Source organism: Schistocerca piceifrons, chromosome 2 (genome assembly GCF_021461385.2).
Source record: "Schistocerca piceifrons isolate TAMUIC-IGC-003096 chromosome 2, iqSchPice1.1, whole genome shotgun sequence".
Lineage (NCBI taxonomy): Eukaryota > Metazoa > Arthropoda > Insecta > Orthoptera > Acrididae > Schistocerca > Schistocerca piceifrons.
Window position 1 is genome coordinate 698,415,006 of NC_060139.1, and position 21,981 is coordinate 698,436,986.

General features: G+C 36.9%; 1 protein-coding gene and 1 pseudogene across 1 annotated transcript in view; both read left to right on the top strand.

The window, feature by feature from the left end:
* The first annotated feature begins 355 nt into the window (after nt 1-355).
* Nucleotides 356-473, top strand: LOC124778273 (annotated as a pseudogene).
* Nucleotides 474-13,906: 13,433 nt separating this feature from the next.
* Nucleotides 13,907-21,981, top strand: part of LOC124778023 — a 49,250-nt gene continuing 41,175 nt past the window's right edge. Inside the window, exon 1 of the mRNA XM_047253605.1 lies at nt 13,907-13,999. The gene's annotated coding sequence lies outside the window, so the exon portion shown is untranslated. The remainder of the gene's footprint in view (nt 14,000-21,981) is intronic.

Genomic DNA, 21,981 nt, shown 5'->3' on the forward strand with positions numbered 1-21,981 from the left:
CTACGTGTACAGTAATTTGGCCTCAGTAGCATCATGCCTGCGACAAATAAATTTCTAGTTGCCTTTGTTTTGATAGTACCCAACCTATAAGTAGTTGGTGTTTCACAAAAACAGGTATAATTTCAGGTATGTATTCCCAATGTGTAACAGAAAACATTCATTACAATGTCTGTCTGTAAATGCTTGATTTTTGAGTCATGTCTTTCAAAACAGTGATAGTCACTGAAATGTTTTTCTTCCTGGAGCTATGTGCCTTTACAAAATGTCCTCTTCCTACTTGAATACAGGCCTCACATCAATTTCTTCAAAGCCTACGAACATGACCCCAAATTTCAAAAGTATTGTGTATTTCCTCACCAACGGCCTTGCCGCAGTGGTAACACCGGTTCCCATCAGATCACCGAAGTTAAGTGTTGTCGGGCTGGGCTAGCAGTTGGATGGGTGACCATCCAGTGTGCTGAGTGCTTTTGGCAAGCAGGGTGCACTCAGCCCTTGTGAGGCAAATTGAGGAGCTACTTGATTGAGAAGTAGTGGCGCCGGTCTCGGAAACTGACATACGGCCAGTAGAGCGGTGTGCTGACCACATGCCCCTCCATATCCGCATCCAGCGGGGCCTGTGGGCTGAGGATGACGTGGTGGCTGGTCAGCCTTCATGGCCTGTATGGGAGGAGTTCAGTTGTGTATTTCCTCACATCCTGCCACAATTCAATTCCCAAGGGGTCCATATCAGGCACCAGAGATAAATACAACAATATCAGTTAGGAAACATTTGATCCAAGTACCCATCAGCCGCATGTCTGAAATGAGCTGGAGTACAAGAAGTGAGCTTATTGACGAATTGTCTGTGGAGTGTCTTATAAAACATGAGGTAGGGTATTTTCCAGGAAGCTTGTGTACACCTGTCCCATAAATCTGTTTAAAAGTTGGCTACTTGAGGTCCCACTAATCAATCACCACTAACCTCAAGTCAGACTATGTGAAATCAACCAGTGGTCTGGTTCTTGATGTGTCAGATTTTGATAAATTCTTGTACATTTATACTAATAGTTCATGTTTGTATGAAAAATGCCAAATTAATTTATTTTGCAACTTTCATTTTTGAGGTATTAATTTTTAAAATCTCCAAAAGTCACGCATTTTTTGTTGGTTTCTGAAACCTTAAAATCATCATATCTCAAGAACTACTTCACTTGCAGACTTCAAATTTCTACTCGCTTATTCAGATTCTTGTAAGCTTTAAAAGTATGTGCTACTTGAAGATGTTAATAACAATGCTGAACTTTCCCAAACCAATTTTCTTTTAATTTTTAAAATCTCAGGAAAGGGTGGGGCTAGTATAGACACTTTTTATATTTCATGTTTTATCTTAAAATTATGAGACGCAGGTTTTTGGTATCTAATATCTTTGGATTAACTACCTTCTACACTAAGAGAAGAATTAAAGCAGTTCTCTGTATCTTCAATGTTTTGACCATTCAATCCATTCAGGTGTAAATGTGATTACTGGCTGAAACTGCAAGGAGTAGAAGTGGACAGTAGGTTTATGATATAAATAATGCAAAATTTTCCAAAAAAGTTTTATTCCTTATTAAATGTCACAAGACATCAAAATTAACCCAAAGAAAACTTGTTTTTGTTTTTTTAATAAGTACTGCACATTTCAACATTAGCATTAATCTGCAGCATCCTTCCTTTCCTTCATGTCTCAATTGTTTTTGCAGAAGGCAGATGACTAATAATATTAGACCTTTCCACTACTGACAATAGGGAATGCAAATACAGAGCCTGTTCTCTTTGCATTCCTAAATTGGCCATCATAATGTTCAGAAGTCTTTTTTGTGGAGAAACAAACCAAAACAAAATCATCAGACCTCACTGTCAACTTTTGTAAGGATTGGGCGTCTTCCATTTCACAGCATTCCTTATCCTCAGATTTCAGTGCACTTGATAAAAGGGCTTCTGATTCACTATCTCTATCATTGCCGATCTTATTTTTTTGCAGAAATCTTTAATACCTTCTTGATATGAAACAAGGTCTTCCTTAAAGCTGGTCCCACTTGATCAACCACCCCTGCTTCTAATTTGTCTTTGACTAGAATACTAGTGTAAACTGCAGGAAATGCCATAACCTATGCTGAGAGGCATGCTTTCATAACAGATATTGTACTCCACCTCAGTATGAGTGCACTGTGCTAAATAATGTACTTTAAAGAACATTACACTTGAATAAAACATGAGTGAGTTCTTAAATAATGATCAAGAAATGAGTATCTACATCTATACTCTGAAACCATCATGACATGTATGGCAGAGGGTACGTCCCACTGTACTAGTATCCATTCACGTATGGAGCACAGGAAGAATGATTGTTTGAATGCCTTTGCTGCATTCTGTGATTATTCTAATCTTATCCTCACAATCCCCTTGTCACTGATGCATAGTGTATTGCAGTATATTCCTGGAATCATCATTTAAAGCCGGTTCTTAAAACTTTATAGACTTTCTCAGGATAGTTGATGTCTGTCTTCAAGAATATTTCAGTTCAGTTCCTTAGGTATTTCCGTGACACTCTCCCATGGATTAAACAAACCTGTGACCATTCATGCTGCCATTCTCTGTACACATTCCATATCTCCTGTTAGTCCCATTTGGTATGGATGCCACACACTTGAGGAATATTCTAAAACAGGTCACATGAGGTCTTCTTTGTAGACTGATTGCATTTCCCCAGTATTCTACTAATAAATGGAAGACTGCCACCTGCTTTACCCACAACTGAACCTATGTGATCATTCCATTTCCTACCCCTACGAAGTGTTACACCCCGCTATTTGTATGAAATGGAAAATTTCAACAGTGACTCATTGATATTATAGTCACAGGATGCTACATTTTTGTTTTTGTTTTGGGAAGTTCACAGTTTTACATTTCTGAACATTTAAAGCAAGTTTCCGATCTATGCACATCTGACAATGATTCCCCAGCCACGGTAACATGCCACATCCTCCCCACCAAAAAGTCCTCAATCCAATCACAAATTTCATTTGATTCCACATATGATTCTACTTTGACGTGGTACTGAGTCAGATGCTTTTTGGAAATCAAAAAATACTGAAACTTCCAGACTATCTTGATCCAAAGCTTTCAGTATGTCATGTGAGAAAAGTGCAAGTTGGGTTTCATATGACCAATGTTTTCAGAATGTTCACTGGCTGGCATTGAGGAGGTCGTTCTGTTCAAGATACATGATTATGTTTGAGCTCAGAATATGTTCTAAGATTCTACAACAAATCAATGTCAAGGATACTGGACGCTAGTTCTGTGGATCACTTCTACTAAACTTATTGTAGATGAGAGCGACCTGTGCTTTTTCCAAGAACTGGGCACAGTTTTTTGTTAGATGTATCCATGACTGACTATAGTTAGAAAGTGGACTAACTCAGCTACAAATTCAGTATTGAATGTAACAGGGATTTGAGTGGGCCCTGGAGATATGATCAGTTTTAACAATTGCAGCTGTTTCTCAACACTGCTGACAGTAATATGTATGTGGTATGTGGTTTATTCATCTCATTACATACAATTTTCAAATCATTTGATTTGATGTACAGGAGACATGTCAAGGTTTACAAAAGAAACTTTTTTCACTTTTTTAAGAGAAATACAAAAATTTACATTATATTTTACATTTCTAAGTTACAGCTACACATGTACATAAAATAATAAATGTATTACAATCCCTGTGTTCAGATTGTGAAGCTGTCCTCAATGAATTCATCGACAGAATAATAACACTTTTCCACCAGGAGAGTAAAGAGCAATCTTTTCAGTGAACCAATCTCCATTTTAAATATATTACTGCCTTTTATTTTATTGAAAATTTTTAACCCCATATACTCTGGCGTTTGGGCATAAAGTTTTAAACGATGTGTTGGAAGTTTGAAGTTATCTCTGTGGCGAGTGCTGTAGTTGTGGTCAAAACGGAAATTGTCTAGTGTATGTTGATTTCTATATAGGAACACCACCATCTCATATATGTAAAGTGAGGGGATAGATAGTACTTTTAAATTTTTTAACAGTGGTCGACAGGATTCCCGTTTTTTTTGCAACACACATGTTTCTAATTACTGTCTTTTGTAATACTAGGAGCCTAGTGACATTTGCTGAATTTCCCCAGAAGATTATGCCATAACGAATAACTGACTCAAAGTAGCAGTGATAAACTATCTTTCTGGTATCCATGTTTGTGGCACCTGACAAAATACACATTGCAAATGCTAAGTTGTTCAGTTTATTTGCTAAGTAATCTGTGTGTACCTTCCAATTCAAATTTTTGTCAAGATTTAGGCCTAAGAACTTCACGTGGTTTGCTTTTGTGATATCCTGATCATTGCAAGTTATCTTTATTTCACTCCTTTCTACTGATTTAGCTTCAAATTGCATCATTTTGGCTTTAGTTACATTTAGTTTTAGTCCATTTTGATAGAACCAAGATTCAAGTATTTTTAAAGTATTTTTGGCTTTTTCTGGAATATTTTCAGATACCTCATTTTCAATTGGAACTGATGTATCATCAGCAAATAAGACTGAATGAACATCAATAGCAAGTGGTAGGTCATTTACGTAAAAAAGAAACAGATAGGGACCCAATATAGAGCCTTGTGGGACTCCTTGGGGAACTGTTTTCCAGTCTGATGAATAATTGGTTCCATTTGAAGTTAAAATTACTCTTTGTGTCCTACCTGACAGGTAAGAGCTAAACCATTTTAAAGCAGTGTCTCTGATTCCATACATCTGTAATTTGTGGAGGAGTAATGCATGGTTCACTGAATCAAAAGCTTTAGTCAGATCACAGAATATACCTGTGACCTTTGTACCTTTATCTAACGTGGAGCATATTTTTTGGATAAACTCATTTATAGCATTCGCAGTGCTTTTACCCTGTTGGAATCCGAACTGGTTTTTAAAAATCATATCATTTATAGTAAGAAAGTTATTAATTTGTTTTGCTGCAATCTTTTCAAACACTTTAGAGAAGGCCGGCAAGCGAGAGATAGGGCGGTAATTCCCCATATCTTCTGTCGATCCTTTCTTGAATAGAGGTTTGATCTCACCATATTTCAATACCTCTGGAAAGCATCCCTGTTCATAAGATTGATTTATAATAGTTGACAGTGGTTGGGAAATAGTATCGTACACATACTTGATTACAGATGTTGTTATTTCATCCCACCCATGTGAGGTTTTGTTTTTTAGAGACAATATTTCCTTTTCCATATCCCTTTGGGTTATTTTTTCAAATTGTTTAAGGGGCTCCGGAACGCCCTATACTTGCAATGTTAAAATAATGCTTATAAATTACATCTTTCCTCACAAAGTATTTGAGATAGGAAGTTGAACCTTTTACAGATTATTTATTGGAATATGGGCTACAACTTAACACAGGGATTTTACAAAATTTTAGTTCAGTTATTAAAGATGATTTTTTTCAATTGTAATGAAAATTCACAACATTTTTTGCAATTTTTTATTTATATATTCAAAAATATACAGTTTTTTGGAAAAAGGCTGCGTTAAATTATGCAGAAGGTACTGTGTAACATTTACTGAAAGTTTGAAACAAATATGTTTGGAAGATCCTTAGAAAACATGTAATTAGTATGAGAAAATAAAAGTTTTGGGAATCGAGCGACAAAGATTGGATTAACTTTTTAGTGCATTCCAGGTCCATAGGATGGATTATCTTCATCCTCTGCAAACTCCTCCCCCGGCTTCCTCTTGTTCCTCCTCCTGTTTACTCTTGCTTGTATTTCTAGACTCTTTACAGCCCTGTCTGCAGCCGAAGGCGTTCCTTGTCTAAAGCAAGCATGGCTCGTACCATGTTAGAACCTATCTTCATTCCCATATTTCTAAATACCTTGCACCTTACAATGTTGCCATCATTGAAAGTCGCAACAGCATCATACACACCAAAGTGAAGTGTTTCTATTCCAACAAATACAGTCTTGGGGATTCTCGACCATATAACACTATTTACACTTTCATTGGGGTTTTGAGTTTTTCCGTGAATACACTTTTTCAACAGTTCAGGTGCTGCTAAGTCTCTGAAAATAGGTTTATTGCATGAGGCAGACTATGCTTATGAGTGTACACTTCACCAGTTAGCAATCCTTTGTTATATTTACACCAACTGACTTCTTCTTTGGACACAAGCTATGTTGGGGATTTTCATCGGTTGAAGAAGTATGAAAAAAAGAGCCCAAACAGCCTTCTTCATTTTGTCGACACTTTGTGTATTTTGCCTAATAGCCATTCCATAATACTTCTGTATTTTGTCAATTACACTGTCAGTTAACCTTCCCTTCCCATCCAACCCTTTACCATCACTGAGTTTTTGTTTTTGTACGAAGCTTTCAGTCGCCGAAGTCTTGTTCCCATTCGCTTCTGTACGTGTCCAATACACTCAAATTTCTGCACTACAACATCATCACCATAGGGCTTCAGTCCTTGAACATGTTTGAAACTTTTAGAATCACCGTCACCAAGGTAATTAACATATCGCACTTTATCACACACCTCAGAACGCTGGAATATACTGGCAACACCAGCCACTTCCATTCCTCCACTACTGCCACTATAGTTAGCTTTGCAATTATTTTCATGTGTACCTTTATATTTTTGTGGGAAATACAGAAGCGTCCGATCTTACCCGTCAGCTTTGACTCATGACGTCACAAATATGGCGGAAACGACCATAAACGACAATTCCAATATGGCGGATATAAAAACATCGCATACGTATCATAAACACTGAAATACACAGGTTTCACATAAAGCCTAATGACTAACGGGACAAGCGTGGAAAATTGGGGGTTTTTGGGTGGGGAGAAACTAAATATACACAAATGTTGCCACCGACCGCCATACAAAACCACGCAAAACGACGAAAAAAATCAACATCACGAAACTGACCAAAAACCAAAAAACACATTCTTATCCAGAATCAGACACTTCCCTTGACCTACATAGATCTACAATATCTCCCGATCCCATAAATTAGGATCGAACACTTCTCTTGACCTATATAGCTCAACAGAACCTCCTGATCACATCCCCCGATACAAAACTCAAAAAACACTTCCCTTAAACCTACATACATCTACAACAGCTCCCGATCCCATAAATTAGGATCGAACACTTCCCTTGACCTATATAGCTCAACAGAATCTCCCGATCCCATCCACCAACACAAAAATAAAAAAAAATCACAATCACACAAAACCGTTAACTCACTAACACAAATTCCGCTTCAAAACCACGAACACAGCACTCACCACTGAGCAACAGCAAACTGACCCCAACAAACCAAACAAACGTAAACCATGAACACACCACCAGAGGGCACGACAAACACCCCCACGACATCTACAAACACGCCACAATCACAAACCAAACTCCGCGCCGTAATGACGTCACACACCACAACACGCTTACGTCACGGGTCAAAGCCGACGAGTAAGATCGGAGGTTTCTGTTGACCCTTTTTGTGGACGTGTACAATACTTTGATATTACTGCTACATCTAAAACTTTCCCTGTATACATACTGGTGGCAGATACTACACCATGAAGAGATGTGTGTCCCCGTTTATGCCAGGTACCATCGAACGCTGCAGTCAAAGCTGTTACCATTATTTTCCATTACTGCCTCTTCCACAGCGTTCTTCATAGATTCTATACAGACATCTTCTACTTTAGACCCTATTAATTTATTATAGGTCGTAAACTTGGTTGGGGGATTTGGAAGATTCATGATGCCACAGAAAATTGCACATGCAGTAGTACCCTTATCAACTGAACGTAAGGAATAAACAAATCTAATGTTGTGTTCGTAGATTTTGCTACCATTTTCTTCAGTTGCAGTTACTGCAACACTGTTCCAAAAGGTGGTCATGTATGAACACTTATCACATTTCAGTTGTATTTCACTAGCAAGTCCTACGTGCTTTATTATGGAGAGTTCCAGACCAACTTCACTACAATGAATACCTCTTACAGAGTTTGAAAAAATTCCTTTGAGAACCGACATATCAAATTTTCATTCACATCCGATTCGCCCATAAAACATTCATAGTTTTCAGTCATTGAACCAAGCTTCTTCTGTGAAGTATTTTCTTTCCCACTTTGACTGCTATGGGCAGGTGTACTTGAGAGGTTAGGTTCACTCACTTGGTTATCGTCTTTATTGTTTACAGTAATAACACATAGGCCTAGCTTTGGCTTTCCAACATTTCTCCTTTTCTTAAAAGCCTTCAGAGGATTTCTAATAACTTTACTTTTACTCATTACTATACTTCAACAAAACAGAGACTCAAGAAACAGAATTAATTACGAATATTTTCGAGATAACGACAGAGTAAATAAACATGAAACAATCGACAATCACACCAGCGATATATATTAAACCATCACAGGTTAGCCACAACACATACTTTATCTCACATCACTAAAATGTACGTGATGAACACGGACGTTAATAATAACACCATTTGACAGCAGTTTAACAGCGCCGCAGTGGGTCACGCCCATGTAGAACACATTTCAAAAAAAATTTAAAAATAGTTGTAGTCTTCGGAATTGAATAAATTATATATCTATTAAAAGGTAATAGTCTGCAGATTCAGAAAACGCAAAAAAGTAAAAATAGAACTTTTCATGATTTTGAGCCTTTCCGGAGCCCCTTAAAAGATGTGTTCTGGCTGTTTTCCAAATTTGTGATGCCCTGATAGAATGTCATATCCACATCCGATCTTACTACGTTTAGGAAGAATTCATTGAAACAACTTGACATCTGAACAGGGTTTACTAAAATTTCATTTTCATGTCTAATTTTCAAAATCTCATGAATTTTTACTTTGGCTCCTAGTTCAGACTGAACAACTGACCACACTGCTTTTGTCTTATTTCTGTGTTCTCGTATGAATTTATTATTTGCCATTTTTTTAGCTGCCGTTACAACTTTCCTAAATACAGCTTTATACTGTTTGACATAAATAACAAAATCTGGATTTCTGTTTGATTTTAACTCATTGTGGAGCTCTCTCTTTCTGGCACTAGAGATCTTTATTCCTGTTGTAATCCATTTGAGTTTACCATTAACTTTCTTTTGCTTATATCTACGAGGAAATGATTCATTAAATACCTCTAAGAAACAATTTAAGAATTTGTCATAGTTTATCGAGCTTGAACTATTGTAGTCTACAGGCCAGCTTATTATACTTAATTTACTGCGGAATAAATCCATTTTACTTTTACTGAGATCCCTTTTTATACACACTTCTGGAGGCTTTAGGTTATTTTCTTTTGGGAGCTCAATAAACAGAGCTGAGTGATCTGAAATACCCAAGTCTAAGCAGTATTTGTGCTTATTTCCACCGTCAAATTTGTAGTTAGTAATAATATTATCAATGCAGGTCACTGATCTGCTGTTTTCCCTAGTGCCTTCAGAAAAATTTAGCTTGAAACCAGATTTCTGAATTAAGTCACGAAATTTTGTGGAATCATTGCTTTCAACTAAGACATTTAAGTTGAAGTTTGCTGCTATAACAACTTTTTTCTTACTTTCTTTCTGGAGTTTTTCCAGGAGGCATTCGAATTTGGTTAAAAACACTTTTGTTACCGCACATCCAGGAATTCTGTAGATTGCTATAACCAATGTATTCAGATCACTCAGCTCTACAGAGCAACTTTCAAACACGCTCTCTTCATTTAAATAATTAAAACTATCTCTTACTGTATAACTTATGGAAGAATTGACAAGAATGCAGGAGCCTCCACGAGATTTGCTTATTCTACAAAAGCTAGCAGCTACCTTAAAATTATTAATACTATTCATTAATACTTATTCATTCATCTTTTCAGCAGTATGAGGAAACTGGGGCAATTCTGCTGGGTTGTTCTGTGTAAAGGAACATTTGAAAATGTAGTTAAACATTTCAGCTTTTGGTTTGCTACACATATAAGTGCACTGAGATTTTCTCTAAAGTTTTCATTTAAATCAGGAGATGAGTTTAGTGAGCAATAGAAGAATCCTGTTGCCATTTTTTGGCCAACCCTGTTACTGAGTCTTGCCCAAACAAGCTACATGCAGCTTCAATTTCTGTTTCAGTGGATTTGAGTTTTATGTCTACTGCACAAATACACCACCTTCATTTCCCATTTGCCTATTCTTTTGATATACTCTTAAATTTTCCCCAAAAATCTCACCGGTATCAATTTCAGGTTTAACCAGCTTTATGAACCTAGTATTATGTGAGCTTCACTGCTTTGCACAAGCACTTCAAACTCTGGCACTTTGTTGTGAATCCTTCAGCAGTTTACCATAAGGACTTTAATCCTCTCACCTGTATGCATTTCTTTCAATCTTACACTGATACTCTCAGCTTTTCTACAGCTATCATTATTTGAATTGGATGGAGAGGTGCCAAGCTAAAAAAACCCTTGTGTGCATCCCCTATTTAGGGGAACCCTACAGTTCTTAGTCCTATGGCACAAGTCCAGGCAGTTTCAACCTAGTTCATCCCAGAACCTTTGAAGCCTCTGGTTTAGCCCTTCCACTTGACTCAGAACCAAAGGGCCATGATCAGTTCTGGAGATAATGCTGCAAATTGTGAACTTTGTTGAAACTCCATGCTCAAGGCTGATGTTCACAGTCTTCTCAGCCAGTCATTGGAATGACCCAAGTATGACCTTGAAGATCAGACATCAGGCATCATTTGTTCCAACATGCACCACAATCTGCAGTTTGCACCATGTTACCTGAATGGCTGCTGGAATAGCCTCTTCCACATGTTGAATGAGGCCTCCAGGCATACACACAGAGTGCACCTGGTGTCCTTTCCTGTCTCTTGCTGCCATTTCCCTAAGGGGTATCATCATTCACTGCCCATTTGAACTGCCGATGTTTGTTAGGTCTGTATCCTTTTGTGTTTGCCTCCTCTTGATATTGGAAAAAACATGTTTCCCCATAACAGGTGAAGTAAGTCCCACTAGCACAGTTTCAGTGAAAGACAACACCTCAAACTTGTTGGTTAGGGAGATCGGTACAACACCCTGAGTCCTCCCTGGCTCTTGTCCACCCTGTACAGGATGCTTAGATCTATCATTGACATGCCACTGGCAGAGGATGTCAGAGGATGTTTGATGACAGATCCTGTACTTTCTGCAGAGGAGACAGGATCCACAGGAGAGGATAGTACTTGAAGTACCTCTGTTACAGGTATCACAGATGCATGACTCTCTTTGAGCTCTTCCATCATACCAGTATGCAGTAGCTGTCAATCATTGATAGTAGTCAGGGTGATTTCATGGTGCTTATGAATGTCAACCAACTCATCTTATGTTGAAGAATAGCATTCACAGTGGGGCTGCATTTTGGCTCAAGCAGTGTATCTCAAGGCAGTGAACAAATAACTTTATTTAAAGCCCATTGATTATCTTTTAATCTGTTGCACCAAAAAGTTGCTAATTCCCTATAAGAACTGAAGAAAATACACAAAACAAGATTTCTATTAGGGCAACACTAAAACCTGTGATAAAAACTACTAGTTTCCTAAAATTTTTTATATTTTAGTTAGAATATCTACTACAGTAACTAAATCACAAATGCTGATTTACTACAAATTGCACATAGATTATGCAAAGGACAATGGTAGCGTCTGAAAATGCACAAAAACACTCATTTATATACAATGAAATTCAGGGGTGATGTACTCTATGGCAGAACTGTGAACCACAAATGCCGATATGCTATGAAACAAGTTATATAAGCCAAAACATTTGTACTGCTAATTTACAAAAATATAGTTCTGTAAACATTGGAACATTTTCATAAATAATGTATTTATCACATAATTGTACAATGAAAGTAGACATTGATTGTTTTGAACAAGGACAGATCTACTGTTCTCAAAAATTTTAAAAGAGCGCAATTAAGTATAAGCCTATAACTGACGACAACAGTATGAGTTTATCAGGGCACTCACAAATGTTTGAAATTTCTCAATACATCACAATATGGGTATTGATTCAATCACAGAAAGACTATGCAGCAGTAACAGTAAAATATGCAAATCTAGAACTTTAAATTGGCACATGAATCTTGTACACATTGTCTCACACAAAGGAAAATTCCAACGTTGGCTTTTATATGTAAATACATGTGTATTGCATGGATTTTTCATTTAGCTTTTTTTTGTGCACGCTTCTACACTGGCATTCTGAAGACTGCAGCTTGAGTTTATCTTGGTCAAAATCACTAAAATACATTTATGTATGTTGAAACAGTAAATAATTTCTTTACGCCAGTATTATAATTTCTCTTAAAAATAACAATTTACGTCAGCTTGTGCCATTTGTCCTGATAATATGTTAGTATATTCATTATAATAATTATACTATGTGATATAGTCAAGCAATTGTGTCTAATTGCATCTGGTTTGCCAATATCTGACAAGAGAAGAAAGTCAGAAGAACAATAAAAAGAGTGAGAGTCACCTGAAATGTTTGAATTACAAAGTTCAATCAAAGTGTCTCCCTGTAAGCATTTATTCTCTCTGCTAATACCTAGAGTGCTTGGTATATATATTAGCTGTATTTAATCAAAACCCGCATAACCCCTAAGGACTACCTAAATTACTTTAGTCATTTTATCATATCTGATGAGAAGTCCATTGGTTCATTTGAGACGATTTCAAATTTGAAATTGATGGGTGTATTTCAATGACCTACAGACAAATCCACAATGTTTCACATCATAGTTAACTTGGCATACTTAATGTGCTTATTTGAATGGTTAGACAGACATACAATCAAAATACCTAATACTTAATACTATGGAGTATGATTTATATAATAGGGCATAAAGGCAAACAGATGGTTTTACACAGGACTGTAGTACCACATATATATGTATGAGGTGGTTTGGAGGTTACATACTTTCTATGAGTTTCCTCGTATTGTTCGTGGGAGTGCTAATATTTCTTTTGTGATTGGAATAGCAGTGCTCCCTCATTTTCCCATGTCCCTAAGCAGAAAATCAACTGTAAAACTGGATATGAATGCACCCACCATTTCCCTACAAAACTTACAACTGTATCTCTCCATTTTTTTTATTTAGTATACACATTTTACATATTTTTCACAAACAATGTTTGTTGTTGAATGAAGGTACAACAAAAGAGTGACAGCAGTGTCATCAGGTGGTGATTCGTACGGTGCTTACATGAAACAGACAATTTTTCATAGAACAAGGATCAGATAGGGAAAAAAGAAGTCAAATATTCTATCTGAAAAGAGTGCATATTATTAGAACATAGTCCTTGCCTAGCACAGGTGTACAAAGAATAATAATAAAAATGATACTATACTTTAAATACATAAATAATTGTATTGACAGGTGCAACATTTTCATCTCATGATATTCCATAGAGAAATTGATTTCTTTTGTTATTGTCATCATTATTTAGTTAATATCACCAGTCAATCACATTCACAACACAATTAAATGTTCCAGCAGTGTAACAAGGTTCCATTTTTCATACCTGCATTACTGTACATGTGCAGCATTTAAGAGTAAATTTAATAGGCTCAGTACACAGTCACTTCCCTACAATGGTAGCAAGAGTTCCTCATAATTTGCATATTTGTGGCTACATGGTACTGGCATTCACCGTGGGTGAGGTGCAATGTCACAGACTTTACACCACACTGGTTGAGCACTGGCATCACTTCTGCACTACACTTTAAAACTTGACAATAATGTTTCCAGTTCGAGCTGAACACCCAGTGTGGTTCTTGGTTTATCAGTACGTGACATCTAGTGTGTTTGCCCATGTGATGTTGTGACACTTTAAAACCCAGGATAATGTTCTACAATACACCGAAACAGCAACTTGGATTAGACATCACACACACCTACTTCGCAATGGCAGTTTTTGAGAGTAAGTATGACAACACAAGTTTGGCACTCAGCACGTAGCTGTAGCATTGTTTATTTATTTAGTGCCTTTATTATCACATTCATTGTATTGGACTTGTCAAAGTGCAGAACAGTATAAAATATTACATATTTACATCATGTACAAAATCTTATCAATGGTATCAACACATCTTTGTAACAAAAACATTATTCTGCTTAACTAGATTACAACATTATATACACACATACAGATAGAATAAAAGCCAGCAAAGCCCCTTGGTTGATTTTACTAAAACTATTAAATATCAGTATTTTAGTTAGCTAGGCATAGTAATGTACAGCACAAAAGCTAGGTGCATAATTAGATACATGCATGGATGAAAGAAGTTTGGCTTTATCCAAAAATGGTTTGATAATTATGAATTTTTGTTTAGAGAGTTGTGAAGCAGACCTACAGATTTGAGCAAAATTCTAGGTATCATTAATGCTGTAGAAGCTGTTGTTTATTAGTAGACTTTTTAGTTCTTTTTTGAATGTATTAATGTTTGGTATTTTTTGATGCTATCTGGCAATGCACTGTACAGAATTTTTGGTTTGTAAACCACACTGTCCTCATGTATTGATTTTCTGTGCACATCCCTATGATAGTCATTACTGTTCCTTGTTTGATAATTGTGGATCTCACTATTCAAAGCTGAAACTTGATGGTTTTTAATGAAGCAGGTGCTTATAGATATAAATGGTAAGGTCATGATTTTTAATTCCTTAAAGATACCGCTACATGGTGTTCTGCAAGCAACATCACTTATTAATCTTACAGCTTTCTTTTGGAGCTTAAAAGACTGCTTTGCAAAAGAAGTATTTCCCCAGAACATTATACCATACTTCAGTAGACTATCCATGTATGCGTAATAAGCACTTAACACCAATTCCATATTGCAGCAATCTTTAAGAACTATTAATATGGAGCAGCACTTGTTTAATTTTTTGTTAAGCATTTCTAGATGTTTTTCCCATCTTAGATGCTCATCCACCGATAATCCTAAAAATTTTGTGTGATTCTTTTGCTGAATTTGGCTATTCGATAATGTGAATTTTACATTGGTCCTATTGTTGTTCCTCATATAGTTGAATTTCATCCATACAGCTTATCACTCATGGCATCACTGTTCACTGTTTAGTTAAAACAATGTCTTACAAAATGCCGCCTAGATTACTTAAGTCCTCCAACTTTGCATTGTACTTTGTGTGTATGCGCAATTAATTCCTAAATATTGTTTTTAAAAAATCTACTGCACTGAATAATATTTTATCAAGAATCTTTCTTTGAAAGGTAGCAACCTTTATGTAAAAATTATAATATTTCTTAATGCAGTCACACTGAATATTTATAACCAGTGACACACCTCTGCATTTATTTACATAGTACTTACATGAAGTCTACAGTGAATGCCCAAGCTCTCATCACTATAGCTGACTGGTGACAGTATTCAAAAATACATACTTCCTGAATCGTAAAGCCTTTCATGACACTTTTCTTCATCCAATATGTCAGCTCTTTTCACGAAGTTAAGCATATCCAAAGCTGATCATCTGTGCCATTTGGAAACAAAGAAGAGCACATCTGATTTCAGTTCTCATCAAATCAACTACTGTGCCTGACAATACTAACTGAAGTCACATATTAGCTGACTCATTAGTGTCTGATAAAAAATCTTGCATACACAGAATAATAACTAAGTGTCCTTGCAAAACAAGTGTATGGCACATGAAAAGATTATACAGTGCACATAAAAGCAAAAAAATGCAAATTTACACATACTTATTTACTGTGTAGGAACATATGGCTCCATAGATGTTATAAAAATGAAATGGTAATCATAACTATTTACAAATTTCTAAATACTAAACAATGTACATGTATGATCTCTTGTAAGCATAACATTACATGTGTTATGGTTTTAGAGTAACATTACATGTGTTATGGTTTTCGATCTTGAAAAGGATATAATCCTTTAATTCTTCCTGTTTCTGGATATGCATATAGGTCACTACCAGGGTTTGGCATTCTAGTCACCACATAGGGACCAGAGTATAGCAATTGCCATTTTTTTTATTCCTTTTTGACTAGAGTTATGACCTGGGATGGCAAGGTATCAGCACTTCGTCACCAGGTTTATATGTCACTTCATGTTTATTTTCTTGTCAGATAATCTTTTACATCAATTAGCCTTTTCAGTAAGTGTCATTACTGCTTTCCATACTTGGTCTTCCCATGCTAGATTATCAGGTGGTACTTTAGGAATTGGAAAACTCCACTCATTATATTCAAATTGGCTCAACATCAACTCTTTTGGAGTGCAGTTGGTCAATGTGTGTGGCAAAGTGTTCATGACCTCCTACCTTGAATTTTCCCAGATACTGGAGCCAGGTACCCTGTTTATTATGATAGTAGGTCCTCATGAATTGATTGAATTCACAAAATACATATACTGCCTGATTGCTTTGTGGGTGGTGATGTGAAATTAGGACTTGCTTAATACCATTTTATTGTAGTAAATCCCTCCACTAGTTACTGGCGAAGATGCTACCACTGTCTGATAGAATAGCCTCGGTTTTGCCCAATCTGGGGATATAATCATTCTGAATTTTCTTCAGATTTGGCTTACTAGTGGCTGTACACATTGCATACATTCATAAATACTTTGAAAAAGTGTGATAGAAACATACCACAAATTTCACACCTATCTTACTTCTTGGAAGAGGCTTGGTTATGTTGATGGTCACAATTTGCAGCAATTTAGTTGGTATTATGGAGTGTATTTCACCTCTCCTGGTTGTATTTCACTCTTTGACAAAGATGACAAGGTCATAACTCTTGTTGTACTTTGTGTCAGAGGTTATTAAAATAGCAGTACTAGCTAATAGTGCGAGCACACTTCACTACTCCACAGCGAAGTTCACTAAAACAGCAGTACTAGCTAATCTTGTGAGCACACTTCACTACTCCACAGTGACCCCAAGCACGATGGATGTACCAGAGAAATCTTTTTATTGCTTAATCAGGCATATTCACAAGCCAAGAGTTTGTTCCAGGATGCCTCCCATGGAACAGTACTCCTTTATGTGGTTGGCATTGTTCTCATAACTTTGCTAATGGATCATTCATTACAAGCTACTAAACTCATAGCCAGTTTACATCAGCATCCTCAAACTGAGACATATTTCTAGACAAGTGTAAAAAGTACCATTTAATTACCTCATCTTTCATGACGTAAATATTAATTCCAGTTTCTTGTTTGTTCACTGCAAGCAAGACAGTGTGTCAGCCCTGACATTCATCTGGCCTAGGATGTGTATTGTCTCAAAACTATACTCTTGCGGAGACAAAGACCACATTGCAAGTCTTGGATGTGATAGTTTGCAGCTGAGTAAACATTAACTGCCTGGTGATCATAGTAAACTTTCGTGTGGTGGTTGTATAATTACTAGTGAATGCACTTAAATACCCACACTACTGCTAATGCTTCAAGTTCAGTGGTCATGCATGATCACTCACATTTAATCAGCACATTGGTTGCAAAACCAGTGGTGCAAACAGTAAGCCATCCATCTATATTTTGAAACTGCTCCCACTCCAAAGTTTCAAGAGTCTGGTGATAAACAGATATCTTTTGTCATATCTGGATGGTGTGAAAGGTCTGCTTCATTCACTGCCTGTTTGCATCGATGGAGCATGCACTTGCTGAGTAACACTTTGGTTCATTCGAAGATGTGAAAAAATGACTCAATGAACGGCTTGCAGCAAAAGGGGAAAATTTTTACTGTCATGGTAGTATGCCCGTAAGATGGGAAAGACGTGTAACAAATGGTGACACATACTTTGAATAAAGCACTACTTATCTTTATTCTGAATTTAACATGTTTTTTTAGAGAAAAAACCACATTTTATACTTGTACACCTGGTAACAATGTGGTGTACTTGTGAGACTTCCTGGCTAGGGGAATCTGTCAGTAGGAATACTGAAGATCAATACAAGAAAAGTACTTCACACCACGAAAACATTGGATATTTTACTCCAGTTTTTCTGGCCGAGTTCTGACTGGTACTAAAATTTGATTAATTGCCCTGGCATTGAGTACTAGACCCACACTACTTCCTGGTTTCATTAGAGCATGAAGTGGGCTGCTTATGGGCTCTTAGTAGGTTCAAGCATTCCCGAATTGAACGTCTTGTGGATCTCTTTAGTCATGGCTAGCTGCTTGGTCCAGGGCACACTACAGGAAGTGTACCAGAAAGTCTGGTATGGATAAATGTCCAGTATACATTCGTACCCACAATTATTTTGGAGCCCTTGTCAAATACTTTAATATGACCTGTAAACACTTGCAGTTGTATGGTATGACTGATTCTCATGCTTCGGTATAGATAATATCCTGTACCTGTTCACACTGTATTCACCCATACTCTGGGCCAAAGTCTGAGGTCTCTCTGACAGATCTTATTTGTAGTCCCTGGCAGTATTTGCCATGGCCTGTTGCTGTGGTAATCAAGTCTATCATGACATGACCACAACCTATTTTCACATGGAATTTACATGCAGAGAATCGATCATTGCATCCTTCTTGGCCAAAAAATCAGTCTCTGCAATACATTTGGTTATTAAAGCATTGACTACGAGGAATAAGTGCTTATATTTCATTTCCCCAAGCTTGATTCCCCTATGGCTTGAAGTTTTATTGGCTTGGATCTTGGGCTAATGGCTCCATGAATCTTGCAACCACTAACTCTTAATGTTGTGACTTTTTCCCATCCATTTATGATGTTAAATAGTCCAGCTACATCCCAGTGTCCAAAATGATAATTATAGGTACATTAGTTTCCATGGTACGAATGCTTGCACATCATATTTCACATGGTGGTTACAGACATTGTGCTTGCAGCACAGTTCATCCATCATGCTCACACATCTGTTTTAAAGTAGTAAATGTAAATTGGTATCCGCATCCTTACAGTCCACTGAGATCAAGTCAGCAGGGGGCCTGCAGGTCTCAATTAGTTTAACAGTTTGGTGTGAGGATTGTCAAAGAGAACCTCTACTATATGCACTCTGTTTTCAAGGCTGAGTGAACAGTTCTCACGTCTTTCCAAATGATGATCATGCCATGTCAATTTGATACTTGATAGCGTAGTTTGGTCATGGTGTTCTCATGTCTCTCACAGTGATCACAACTTTTGTTTCCATCAAGAGACCATGGGCTGTGACTGCCTAGTTGGAACAACTGGTATAATGATTGTTGTCATTGCATGATTTTCTGATGCTGTGGCTGTGCACTTTGTGCTGCCTGTGTATCTTTGTGGATCAGCTCTATTGCAACTTGCAATTTTGGACAGCAAATGTTGGAAATTTGCCTCTTTCTTCAATTCGCAGAAAAATGCATTTGACAGGTTGGTAGCTGAACCTGTATTTAAAATTAACTGTCTGTCAATATTAAATATTTTAACCTCACTGATGGCTTGTACTTGTTCTTCCTGGATATTATTCATTGTATATAACTCATGCTGATACAGATCATCCTTGATGTCACCTTGTTTGTCAAATCTTACAAAACATGTCTGTAGTTTTGCTTTGCTCCCACTACCAGAGAGGCCAATAGGCTGGGGCTTAGCTACAACCTGTTGGGGTTTTCCAAAGGCCTAGTGTGACCTAATTCATTACCTGGAGTAATTTCAGTTAGTTGCACAGTGTGGGTACTTCACCAGTTTGTATCGTTGGCTGCTCGCAACATTCCTTTGTGAGTGCTCATGTTATTAGTAAAAACTGCTGTTCCATTACTCTGCTGCCCAAAAGTTGATTGCTGTACAGCTTAAGGCATGTCACTGTTGTCACGCATTGGCCACTGCTGTGGCTGAACTGTTTCTGTTTATATTCAGCATATGGCCTTGTGATGGTGGATTGTAATTCAATTGTCCATTGAAATTACTCCTGTTGTTTTGAAAATTTTTAAATCGTTTGTTTTTTTCCGTTCCTATTACTGTAGTAATTACCGCTGGGTATGTAACTTTGCTGTTGTGTGTATTATCCCTGTTGTATGTTTAGATCACATTTCACTGACTGATTTACATAGCTATGTTGTTGTTGTGCCTGATTTTCTATTTGCTACAGGTCTTTCCTTATAGATTAAGTCAATAGAATCAAGCACTGACAGAAAATATTCAGCAATGTGCTCAGCATTGTGACTAATTTTTCTCTAATGTTGGATGGTAAACGATTTTTGAGAATTTTTAATATGTCTACCTGTGATACTGGGTTTGTCCAGTATCATGTCTTCTCAGGTACTTTTCAAAGTATCCGTATAGACTACTGTATTTGCAATTCAATGGTGCAGGATTGAAAACCTCGCATCTGAGTCTTTATTGTACAGCCTCAGACCAGTATTTGTTGAGGAAAGCTCGTTCAAATTGGATATAAGTGCTGCACACATTCGACCACTTCAGTTGCCCATAAAAGAACGTCACCTTGAATATATCCCACGACAAATCTGATTTTCTGTGCTTCCATCCAGTTGCGTGGAAATACATGACAAAAAGCACTGATAAATACTACTGGGTTTATTCTTTTACTTTTGATAGTGAATGACTCAGCAAACCTTCGCCTACAAAAATAGTTGACAGACATTTGGCATTTTCAGTCATATTTATGTTGTTATTGTAGTTACCTATAATCCTGGATGGTAATTGCTCAGGTGTTGGAGTTGTGGGTAAGTTTACATTTTGCGCTCTACAATTGTCACTAGTACCTGCTGTAGGACTCGTAACAATTTGTGGATAAATACCGACAGGTTGTGGTTTGTTCACTGTAGCCTGTGTATTATTTACATGCATATTTCGAGATCCGGTAATATTTTCTTAGAAAAGACTGAGAATCCTACCTTCCGCGGCTTGTAGGTTAATGTTTACCTTGTTCACTATTTCATTTTCTTTTTTCTGAGTAGCTTTTACTGCTGTATCTATGTATAACTTACAACTGGTTACTAACTTCTCTGCAATGGTATTACTCTTATCTAACGTACCTGCTTCAGCTTGATTAATGATATCACTTAGATTTTCATTGATCTTCCCACTCTCCTTCTCAGCACATGCTGAGTCAACTTCTAATGTAGCTACCCTTAAAGCAAGCTCTTCTACAGCCAGAGGTACATCTTCATAGTCTTTGTTTAGTTTGTTAATGGCAATGGTTACCTTTTTTACTGTTGAACACAACTGGTTTTGTGTGGCTTCAATATTTGTGTTTGCATCTGTGGTTGTCTTTATTTGGTGTCTTACTAGACCATGATGGTCAAAATCTACCTTCTGTTTTAACTCCATAATGTTACTGTTAATTTCAGAAAGTACTTCATGCTTTACTTGTTTTTTCATATCATTCAATTTTTTGTTGATTTTTGGCTAAGTCATTGAACTTCTGTGAGACCATGTCTTGCAAATCCTTGAATACTTGTTTTTGTTCTTGTTACATTGTATTTAGATCTTGTGTAACAGTGTTTTGTTGCTATTTTACCGTGTCATATCTTGTGTCAAATAATCAATTCTGGTAATCGTATCTTGTTTCGTATCACTGAAATTGGTGCTCATATTATCTAATTTCATGTTTATATTAGATAATAATTGCCATAGCAGTGCATCAGTTGTACTACTCTGGTTGCTGTCAGCTGTACTTTCCAAGTTAATGGTTGTGTTGTGAACAAATGGTGTTTGTAACATATTGTCAGGATTCATATTTGTATCACTCTCCAATGTCTCATTCATGAGCAGTATATCACTCTGGGTGATGCATGACATTGTCTTGTCAATTGCAAACATTGTGTCGTCAAGGTTATTTTGCTGTGGAGCATCACTATCATTTGTCACACCCACGACATGCATCTCTAACCTACTTAAGCTTTTTGTGGTAGGCATGCATGGTGCCTGAACTTCAATTGTTCGATCGCGCAATTCTATGCCAT